The sequence below is a fragment of the Saccopteryx leptura genome, chromosome 7, assembly GCF_036850995.1.
Source record: "Saccopteryx leptura isolate mSacLep1 chromosome 7, mSacLep1_pri_phased_curated, whole genome shotgun sequence".
Taxonomy (NCBI): Eukaryota; Metazoa; Chordata; class Mammalia; order Chiroptera; family Emballonuridae; genus Saccopteryx; species Saccopteryx leptura.
Window position 1 is genome coordinate 61,727,721 of NC_089509.1, and position 10,976 is coordinate 61,738,696.

A 10,976-nucleotide genomic window follows, 5' to 3' on the forward strand; every position below is an offset into this window, starting at 1 on the left:
GGAAGAAGAAGAAGAAGAAGAAGAAGAAGAAGAAGAAGAAGAAGAAGAAGAAGAAGAAGAAGAAGAAGAAGAAGGAGGAGGAGGAGGAGGAGGAGGAGGAGGAGGAGGAGGAGGAGGAGGAGGAGGAGGAGAAGGAGGAGAAGAGGAAGAAGAAGGAGAAGAAGAAGAAAAAGAAGAGGAAGAAGAAGAAGAGGAAGAAGAAGAAGGAGGAGGAGGAGGAGGAGGAGGAGGAGAAGAAGAAGAAGAAGAAGAAGAAGAAGAAGAAGAAGAAGAAGAAGAAGAAGAAGAAAGAGAAGGAGGAGGAGGAAGAGGAAGAGGAAGAGGAAGAGGAAGAGGAAGAAGAAGAAAAAACTGGCAAAGAAACAAAAATCGAAGTGCATCAGATGATTCAAAATCCTCAGATTCTTGCAGTCCTCCAAAAAAGACTTGCTGGTCTGGTAGGTACACCAACAGGATACGTTGAAAGCTTGCCTAGGATAGTTAAAAGATGAGTGATGCTCTCAAAAACCTTTAAGTTAAATGTGCATAGATAGAAGCCAAGTTCTATGAGGAAGTTCATGATCTTGAAAGAAAGTATGCTGTTCTCTATCAGTCTTCATTTGATAAGCAATTCAAGATCATTGATGCAATTTATAAACCTATGCAGGAATGTGAATGGAAACCAGATGAGCAAGATGAAATTTCGGAGGTGCTGAAAGAAAAGGCCAAGACTGAGGATGAGAAAAGGGATGAAGAAAAACACGACCCCATGGGAATTCCTGAATTTGTGTTGACTGTTTTGAAGAATGTTGACTTGCTCAGTGATATGGTTCAGGAACATGATGAACTTATTCTGAAGCATTTGAAAGACATTAAAGTGAAGTTCTCAAATGCTGGCCAGCCTATGAGTTTTGTTTTAGAATTTCACTTTGAACCCAACAAATATTTCACAAATGAAGTGCTGACAAAGAAAGACAGGATGAGTTGCTGAGAGAGGAGATCTGGATGATGAGGCTGAAGCTCTCCTTGGGGCAGACTTTGAAATTGGTCATTTTTTATATGAGCGTATAAACCCAAGATCAGTGCGATACTTTCCTGGAGAAGCAAGTGGAGATGATTATGATGAAGAAGGTAAAGAAGTGGATAAAAAGGGGGAAGAAGAAGATAAGGAAAATGAGTCAGACTGTGACACAAGGAAGGATCAAAACCCAGCGGAGTACAAGAAATGGTGAAGCAAGGTGGTCTACCTGCTGCTTTCTTGGAAAGGATGAATTTCATCATTTTACAAGCCAGTCTTAAGTTCTTGTTGTTTGCTTGCTTGTTTTTGTTTCACCAGCCTAAAATTAAAAAAAAAAAAAAAAAAAAGATTTCATACCATAGTATCTTTTAGCATAAGACATTTAATTCTTTGATACCTATTTTATATAGTTGGAGATTTTTTGTTTATTTTCCAGCTATTATCACAGCATGTGGGGCAGTGAGTACAGAAATAATATAAAACTGGCAGAAAAGCATTAAATACCTAGGCTCTGAAGCAAGCAAAGAAAAGTCAAAAAGAACAGGAAATAAAATTACTATTCAAAAAGTTCCCTAAAACTGGCCCTGGCCGGTTGGCTCAGCGGTAGAGCGTCGGCCTGGCGTGGGGGGGACCCGGGTATGATTCCCGGCCAGGACACATAGGAGAAGCGCCCATCTGCTTCTCCACCCCTCCCCCTCTCCTTCCTCTCTGTCTCTCTCTTTTCCTCTCGCAGCCAAGGCTCCATTGGAGCAAAGATGGCCCGGGCACTGGGGATGGCTCCTTGGCCTCTGCCCGAGGTGCTAGAGTGGCTCTGGTCAGGGCAGAGCAACGCCCTGAGGGGCAGAGCATCGCCCCCTGGTGGGCGGAGCGTAGCCCCTGGTGGGCATGCCGGGTGGATTCCGGTCCGTCGCATGCGGGAGTCTGTCTGACTGTCTCTCCCCGTTTCCACCTTCAGAAAAAAAAAAAAAAAAGTTCCCTAAAACTGCCCCTGAAAGATGTTATTAATCCATTCTTTACTCTATAGTAATATGTTAATTGAACACACTAGGTGCAGGTACTGTGCTGGGTGCTAGGGATAAACCTGCAAGTAATACCCAGCAAATGGACTTTACAGATGATGAGAAAGTCAGCCCCTCGACAAATAAGATTCATGTGCTGTTAGGGTGTTGTGCCAGAAGCAAGTCTAGGGTGGAGCAAAGCACAGTGAGAAGCAAAGTCTACACAGGGACTCAGAAAATGCTATAGGAGAGATGGTGCTTAATGTGACTCTACGTGAGAAAGGATTCTGACAGAGAAGGGGGATGGGAGAGGAAGGCAGGGCATGGAAGGTGGGCAGTGGAAAATGGGGTGGTGGAAAAGCAGGGCACTGAGGGCCAGACACAGAGTCCAAACACAGAAAGGCAGCAAGTTCCACGTACATGATAGGCATGGACAGATCCAGGTGGATTTTCTATACCCTGTTAAGGAGTTTTTGCTTTATCCACAATCACTGAAGAATTTTAAAGAGCTACAAAGTAATGGAATCAGGTTTTCCATTTGGTGATCACTCTTCTGCAGGCAAGGTGAAAAGTAGATCGGAGGAGTCAGAAACTAGATTAAGAAGTCTGTTAAGAGTTGCAGCAAAAGTCGAGGTGAGAAATAATGGAGAGCAGAAGAGGATGAAATAAGCAGTACTGGCAGCAACGGAGAGCTGTGGGTACTGACAGGACTAGGAGATGAATCCGATCTGTTTTGAAGTAGAGGGGGTCTCAGGCGCCCAAGTGGCTCTAGATGACCGGAGGCACCATTTACTGAGGTAAGGAAATCAAGAGAAAAAGCAAATTTGAAGCGAACACAGGGAGTTCTGTGGTGTTTTCCACAGAAGAGCTGGGAGGAAGTTGAAAAAATGGAGCTCAGGAGAAAGGCCAGGATAGGAGCTTAATGCGGGGAGTTACCTGCTTTCTGACAAGAAAGTTGCCTGACAACAGAAGCCATGTCACAGTGCGGGCTGCCTGAGAGAGGACCCTGGACAACCCAAATTAGCTCTGCATATACACATCTGTCTTCACGGCTATGTGGTGAGTTCCAGAAAGGTCACATCAACGTGGTTCATATTTTCATCTCTTAACAGCATTTTGCATATAGAAACAGCCCCAAATGAGATATTAGCAACACCAGGAAAACAGATTCAGGTTCTGACATCAAGTCTACCATGACCAGCTTAAAGTAGAGGCGAACTGAGGCCCAGAGGGGTTTTAGAAATGAGAATAAATAAAGTCTTGTGCTTGTGAATTGTTCCTAAGTTTCTTTCCATTTACTAAATAAACCACTTGTCTTCAATGTAAAATGATCTGTCTTAATGACTCCGAAAATAGTATCTGCAAAGAGACTTGAAGCCTTCTGGTAAGACACCACGATGAAGCAGAGGAAGTATCTGTAAAATTATTTCCCAGGTAGGTGTGGTCAGAAGTGAGGAGGAAGAGGGGGCACGGTGAAGAATCACCCAGTGATAGAAATAGCAGTGCAACAAAATGTGCTCTCAGCTTTCTGCTGTATTAGTAAAATGGCCTTTATTGTTTTGGCCAAGAAAGGTCAATTAATCACCCAAAGTGTTATCTGACAGTAATTAACAATCAGCAGTGACAAAATATCTATAAGAGCTCAGAACAATAAAAGGTTTTGTTTGGTTGGGCTTTTTTTGATGGTTTGCTTTTTCTTTCCATATACCAATGAAAAAGGACTCATCGACACATCTGATTTCCTTTCAGTGATTTTTGACACCTAGGAAGGGGTGAGAAAAAATGAAGTGTCACAGCTCACCCGCAGGTAATTAGTACAGTCCCCTTCCCTCTACAGTATCACCTCTTAACAAGGGACTCAAATGGAGGAGGGCAAACTTTGTCAAGAAAGGAGAGAAAGGCAGGGAGCATGGGCCATCTCTCTGCCTGAACTGGGGCCTAATAAATCCCAGAATTGATGAGTAGTAAGAAGAACTGAATTCCAATTTGGGGCTATAAGAAAATTAACAATAATGTTAGAAATTCCCATAAATACTCTCTTGCCTCCCCAAAGATTAACAAACATAAACAACCAACAAACCTATGTCCTTTTATTTATAATCAAATTTTGTCCTTAATGTTTCTGCAAAAAGAGATGAAGAGATTTTGCAATATATGGATCTTCCCCTCAAAAGAATCTGCAAGTATTTTTAGAAGATTGTCACATGGTCCTTCTATGCACCTCACCAGGCTCTCACTATGCCCTTGGCATGGCCAAGTTCACATCTTTCTTCCGGGAGGGCTACTGTTGCTAAGTCTTCAAGTAAACTCGTATACTCGGTGAAGCCCAGCCTTAAGGTACTGAGGTCTTCCCAGATAATATGCATGGAAGGTTCTGCTGAAAGCCCTCCAGCCTGAGTGCTCCAGAGCTGGTGTTATTGTTGCTGTGGGGGGTTTTGTTGTTGCTGTTGTTGTTTGTTTTAATATCTGGTTCTCTCTAGGACAGCAATTTCTTGCTCTAGTCTCAACATTCTCTGCTGTGTCAATAAACTGTATGCCTTGAGTTTCTTTCTTTCTTTTTTTTTTTTCTTTTGAGAAGGGTCATAGATTGCTTGAAATAAAAGATGAAAATGGGTTTCCTTCATTATGTAGAAATTGTATGTGCAACAACACTGAACACACCCACTTCCCCAGCAGCAGAAGTTAAGGATTTCACTGTTTAACTACTTCCCCCTCACAGCCAGCGGGTTATGATTATCACAGGCTCTCTTGGTCTTAGGAATGTTGAGACCACTATCCATGGGTCAGTTAGTCTCGCCTTCAATAGTTTCGGGGGCAGAAAGCTCTTAGAGCACCATCTTCTCTTTTTGTGCTTATCTCCAAAAGGATCTTCCTTAAACAGAGCCAAAATATTTTCCTGCGACTTCTAGTTATTTGTTCCAATACTACCTTCTGGGGCAACTGTTATAGTAAACATAAATTAAGATAAAATCTAAAAAAGGAAACTAAGAGTGATTTAGGTGTAACCAGTTTACGCCCTTTTGAGATAACTCCATATGTTTTAACTGCGTACCATTACCATGTTTAAAGTAATGTGATTAACTATATTTTACATAAAAGCCCACTCTTTAAGGCCCGATTACCAAGGTATAACAGATTTAATCCCTTTTCTGATAACTCCATCTGTCAACCTTATCAAGCCCATATGTTACTTATGTTTGAAGTGTAATAATGTAACTCTATGACGTGATGAGAGGCCAAACCAGATAAAGGAGCTGGGGTAAATACAAGTCAGTTGCCTGACACTCCAGCGCAGACTCCATGTCATCCACCATGATAATTTGGCACCTTCCCCAAAGCACTCTGTTTCTCCAAGCAAGTTAGTTCAGGACCCACCAAAGTGAGGACCTAGACTTAGTCAACCACTCATCTTAACCATGAGGGAATTAACGTCTATGTGATTTAGCTTGCTATGAGTGCTTTTGCCTATTCAATTGATTCCTAATTACTTTTATTTTATGTCATGAACTACCTAACAACTCTAGCTATAACTTAATTATAATCAAATAGGTTATCAAGACAGCAACACATCATGAATATATTTTCTTGTACATCATGGTCTTCTAAAGGACTGAAGACATTTCTTATAGCTCATCACCTTCATTCCTTCCAATCCCACCAGCCTTTTCCCTCTCCAAGCCGAATACCACGTGTCCCTTCAACTGTTCTATATAAGACGTCCATACTTTTTATCCTTCCATTTGCCCCTTTGAGATCATTTCATTTTGTAAATTCCCACCAAGACAGTCTATTTTAGACTGGAGTCCATGTGCAGTATGAGCAACACAGAATTCACCACAATTCTCCTCTTCCCTGACCTGGATGCTGTACCAGAGGCAGCACAAAGGCCCTGCAGGATTTTTATCAGACTTACTACTGTACCTCAGTCCTGTCACATGCCGGGCCTCTGAAGAAAGAGGGGCGGGGCCCCCAATTTCTCTACAAGAAGTCAGCTCTGGTCTTCTCTGCTCATTAGAAACACTACCAATGTCCATTGGTCCCACCCAGCTTCAGCATTGCTCCTTAACAACAGCCAAAGGGGTTTTCGATCAAAAGTTCTTCAAGACAAAAAAGAAAAGATTGGGAAGAACAAAGCTCTCAAAGGAGACTGACCCATCAATGTAATCAATATGCCACTACACAGTTCTGGTGTTAAACTTAACCATAAAGTCATGTAGCACTAGCTATAAATGATGTGTAAGTGAAACTACAGTGTGTTTCTACTTTTGTCTTCTCACTCTGTTCCACTGCAAAATGGATAAATCCCTTACATAGTAGTTGCTAAGAAAAATATCTTAGTCTTTTCCAGAATGATTATTTCTTAAACGATTCCATGTTACATATTAATCAAACCAATGGTTCTAAAACTAAAGCATGATCACTGCCCCTAGACCGAGACCACTGAGCTTTCTGGAAAAAAGTTGTACAACTCCACAGAATGATCCCATACAAATTCTTTTTACCCAACACCAACTAGGTCTTAAAAACTACCTAGATTCATACCAGTAGGATAGCTGTATTTATAAAACACTAATAACAACAACAGAAAATACCAAGTTTTGGTGAGAATGTAGAGAAGTTGGTGGGAATATAAAATGAAGAAGCATAGAAAAAACCATGACAGTTCTTCAAAGAACTAAACACAGGATTATCCTATAACCCAGCAGTTCTACTTTTGGGCACATACTCAAAAGAACAAAAAACAAAGACTTAAACAGATACTTGTATGCTCATGTTCATAGCAGCATTATTTACAACAGCCAAAAGGAAGAAGCAAATCAAGTATTCACTGACAGATGAAAAAAATAAACAAAAAGACAGAGGTATAAGTAGAAAAAGATGAGTAGAGAAGAAAGCTCAAATCAAATGTCTGACAGATTATAGAGAACTAGAAAAAGAGAAAAATATAATCGAAAAAAGTCACTGTTCAGAACTGAAGTGACTATCCCTTCACAATGAATATGTACATAAGAAGCCACACACAATAGGCTCTGGCCGGCTGGCTCAGCGGTAGAGCGTCGGCCTGGCTGTGGGGGACCCGGGTTCGATTCTGGCCAGGGCACATAGGAGAAGCGCCCATTTGCTTCTCCACCGCCCCCCCTCTCCTTCCTCTCTGTCTCTCTCTTCCCCTCCCGCAGCCAAGGCTCCATTGGAGCAAAGACGGCCCGGGCGCTGGGGATGGCTCCTTGGCCTCTGCCCCAGGCGCTAGAGTGGCTCTGGTCACGGCAGGGCGACGCCCCGGAGGGGCAGAGCATCGCCCCCTGGTGGGCAAAGCGTCGCCCCTGGTGGACATGCCGGGTGGATCCCGGTCCAGCGCATGCGGGAGTCTATCTGACTGTCTCTCCCCGTTTCCAGCTTCAGAAAAATACAAAAAAAAAAAAAAAAAAAAAAAAGAAGCCACACACAATAAATAACAAGATCCCCATCAAGGCAAAATTTCAAAATATCAAAGGAAGAGCAGTTCTCAGTAGATTAGAGAAAAATTTTAAACCACATTCAAAGACCAAATGATGTGGGTAAATATATCAACAGTGTTGGAGCTAGAGGACAACAAAATAATGTCTTTAAAATTCTGAGGGGAAAGAATAAAAATGGAATATTGTTCAGTCTTAAAAAGGAAGCAAATTCTGACATATAATACAATATGAATAAAACTTGAGGGCACTGTGCTAACTAAAATAAGCCAGACACAAAAGGACAAATACTGTATAACTCCACCCATGTGAGGTACTTGCAGTGGGTCAGATTCATAGACAGAAAGTAGACGGTGGCTGCCAGGAACAAGAGGGACAGGGAATAGGGGAGCTCGTGTTTAAGGGGTGCAGTTTCAGTTGGGGGAAATGACAGTTTCGGAGATGGGTGGTTGCACAGCAATGTGAATATATTTAGTACCAACGAACTGTATACTTAAAAAATGACTAAGATAGCAAATTTTATATGTATATTTTACCACAATAAAAAAAAAAGTAGGAATCCCTTCATAGTTGCCCTACTTGGGTTAAGAAAAACAGAGGCAGCCCTGGCCAGATAGCTCAGTGGCTAGAACATCATCCCAGCATACGGATGTCCCAGGTTTGACTTATTAAACAATTATAAGCAAGGAAGTAACATGAGAATATTTGTGCTTTCAATGGAAATGGATCTGGGGGGAGGGGAATTTGGGGCCAGGAGGACTGTGAGGAGATTGTTATATTCAGGAGTGAGGGCCTATAGCAGAGCTGCAGCAATGAAAATAGAGTCAGTAAAAAAAAAAAAAAAAAAAAAAAGTCTAATGATATTAAGGAGGTGGAATCTAAATTAGGAATTAGTTGTCCTCTTTCCTTTGTGCTCTCACTGCCGGCACAGTGCATGGTAGTGACAGGCGCTCAGCCAGTCCTCACTGGGACAGTGGATAAACTGAATGACGGGCTGTGTGGGTACAAGAGGAGCTGGCTGAAAGGCAGAAACAAGTGGCCAGAGGACAAAACTGAGCTTAAACACACGCCCCACTCCGTGACTACGGGTGTAATCATAGGAGGGAGCGGCTGACATGGAGGACAGGCGTCAGAGGCTGGAGTCGTGAAGAGAAGAAACAGGTTGGCAGGCAATGGTTCTGAAGCCTGGCTGTGTCACCTGGGGAGTTTTTTAAAAAACATTAACACCCAAGCCCTATCCCCAGAAATGCTGATGGGTCTGAGCACTGGTGTTTTGGGAGGACAGGGGGCTTAATTATAAAATAGATAGGATAAAACATTTTCATTTCAGCCATTTTAAAACGTACAGTCCAGTGTTATTAAATGCATTTGGGTAGTTGCACAATCATCACAGCCACCCACCTCCAGAACTGTTTCATTTTCCACATCTGAAACTGTATCCACTAAACACTAACTCCCCATTCTCTTTCCCCCCAGCCCCTGGCAACCACTGTTCTACTTCTCATTGTTATATACTTGATTCCTCTAGATACTTTACTGTAGGGACATCATCATGGGTATCGTTCTAAAGCAGGGGTCCCCAAACTTTTTACACAGGGGGCCAGTTCACTGTCCCTCAGACCATTGGAGGGCCAGACTATAAAAAACACTAGGAACAAATCCCTATGCACACTGCACATATCTTATTTTAAAGTAAACAAAATGGGAACAAATACAATATTTAAAATAAAGAACAAGTAAATTTAAATCAACAAACTGACCAGTATTTCAATGGGAACTATGGACCTGCTTTTGGCTAATGAGATGGTCAATGTCCGGTTCCATATTTGTCACTGCTAGCCGTAACAAGTGATATGACGTGCTTCCGGAGCCGTGACACGTGTGTCCCGCGTCACCGGAAGTAGTACTGTACGTGAGCGACGCCACGCTTTGCGTCACTCTCTCACTGACCACCAATGAAAGAGGTGCCCCTTCCAGAAGTGCGGCGGGGGCCGGATAAATGGCCTCAGGGGGCCGCATGCGGCCACCGTAGTTTGGGGACCCCTGTTCTAAAGCTTCCTTGATGATTCTCACATGCAGCCACCGGTGAAGATGGTGCTACGATGCTGGCTGTTTCAACATGTGCACAGTGAAGTTCCTCGGGGTCATGCTAGTCCTTGGGGGGAAAGATATTTTGAAGCAGGTGAAGTCTTCAGTAAATGTGTAGCATGGTGTAGGAAGAGGATATGACTGGATGATGAGTGAAGGACAGCAGGAACCTCAAAAAAGCCAGGTTGTTACACAGGCTCAGGGATTTGGGGCTGGAAGAATGACCAACATGGAGTATAGGTTTATACTAAAATCTTATTGCAAAGTCCAACCTCCTTTTGTTATATCGGTGGTTCAGGCATCAATTAATCTTTACTGAGTACCTAGGATGAGCTATGTAATGTTCTAGGCACAAATTCCTTGTTCATGTAGAGCTTATATTCTATTAAGAAATCAGATAACAACCATGTAAATAAATAATTAAGAATTTTAGGTAGTAAAATAAAACAGTATAGAGGTAGAAGATGAATTGTGATTGTCAGGAAGGCTTCTCTGATAAGATGATCCTCAAGGTGAAGCCCTATTGATGAAACAGAGGCTGTCAGGTCAACAAAGGAGTTCAGCAAGCACAAAGGTCCTGAAGCAGAAGACAACTTGCCCAGCTGGCGCATGAGAAGTCAGACAGAGAGTCACAAACTAATATAGTCAGGAACCAGATCAAGGTCTTATAAGCCAAGGTAATACATATGGGATCAGTTGATCAGTTGTCCATATAGTAAGATGTCACTGAAGGGTAACAAAGATCAGACCAGCTGCTATAAAAGGAAGGAATAGGAAGCAAAAATGGAGGCAGGGAGACTCAGGGTGGTAATTACAGTAGCCCAGAGGAGAGATGGTGTTGATTTAGACGAGGGCTGGGTAGTTGGCAATGGTGAGAAGTGGCAGAATCATTATTCTCTTCAGAGGTAAAGTCAATATAGGATTTAAGGAAAAGAGGAATGACTCCTAGATTTTGGCCAAGAATTAGATAATGATGGTACCATTTACTGAAGGAAGAGGAGGATTGGGGGGATAAGAATTCTATTTTGGGCAAGTTATGTTTGACATTTCTGTTAGACATCCAAGTGGACATATTGGGAAGGCTTCTGGGTACACAAGTCTAGCACTTGGAGAAAAAGTCAGGTCTAAAAATACAGCCTTGTGAGTGTGTTTGAGAATCATCTGGATATCTGCTTAAAATGATGATTCCCAGGCCCCATACCCAGTGATTCAATAGGTCTGGTGTGGGTGAAATTTGTACTTCTAATTAGCTCCCCAGATGGCTTTATTTCCTGTGGTTGACATTAATCCATTAAGCAGCTCTTTGGCCACTTAACTAATTTTTTTCCATCATATTCAAATATTTTCAGTATTTCTACATAAAAATACAATATTAAATTACTATACATTAATTTTATCATATATTAGTGTCAATAATATATTCTAATGTAATATTAGCTA

At 42.1% G+C, this 10,976-nt stretch overlaps 1 pseudogene; it reads left to right on the forward strand.

Annotated features, from left to right (window-relative positions):
* The first annotated feature begins 383 nt into the window (after positions 1 to 383).
* LOC136379000 (nucleosome assembly protein 1-like 1) lies at positions 384 to 970 on the forward strand (annotated as a pseudogene).
* Positions 971 to 10,976: the final 10,006 nt, after the last annotated feature.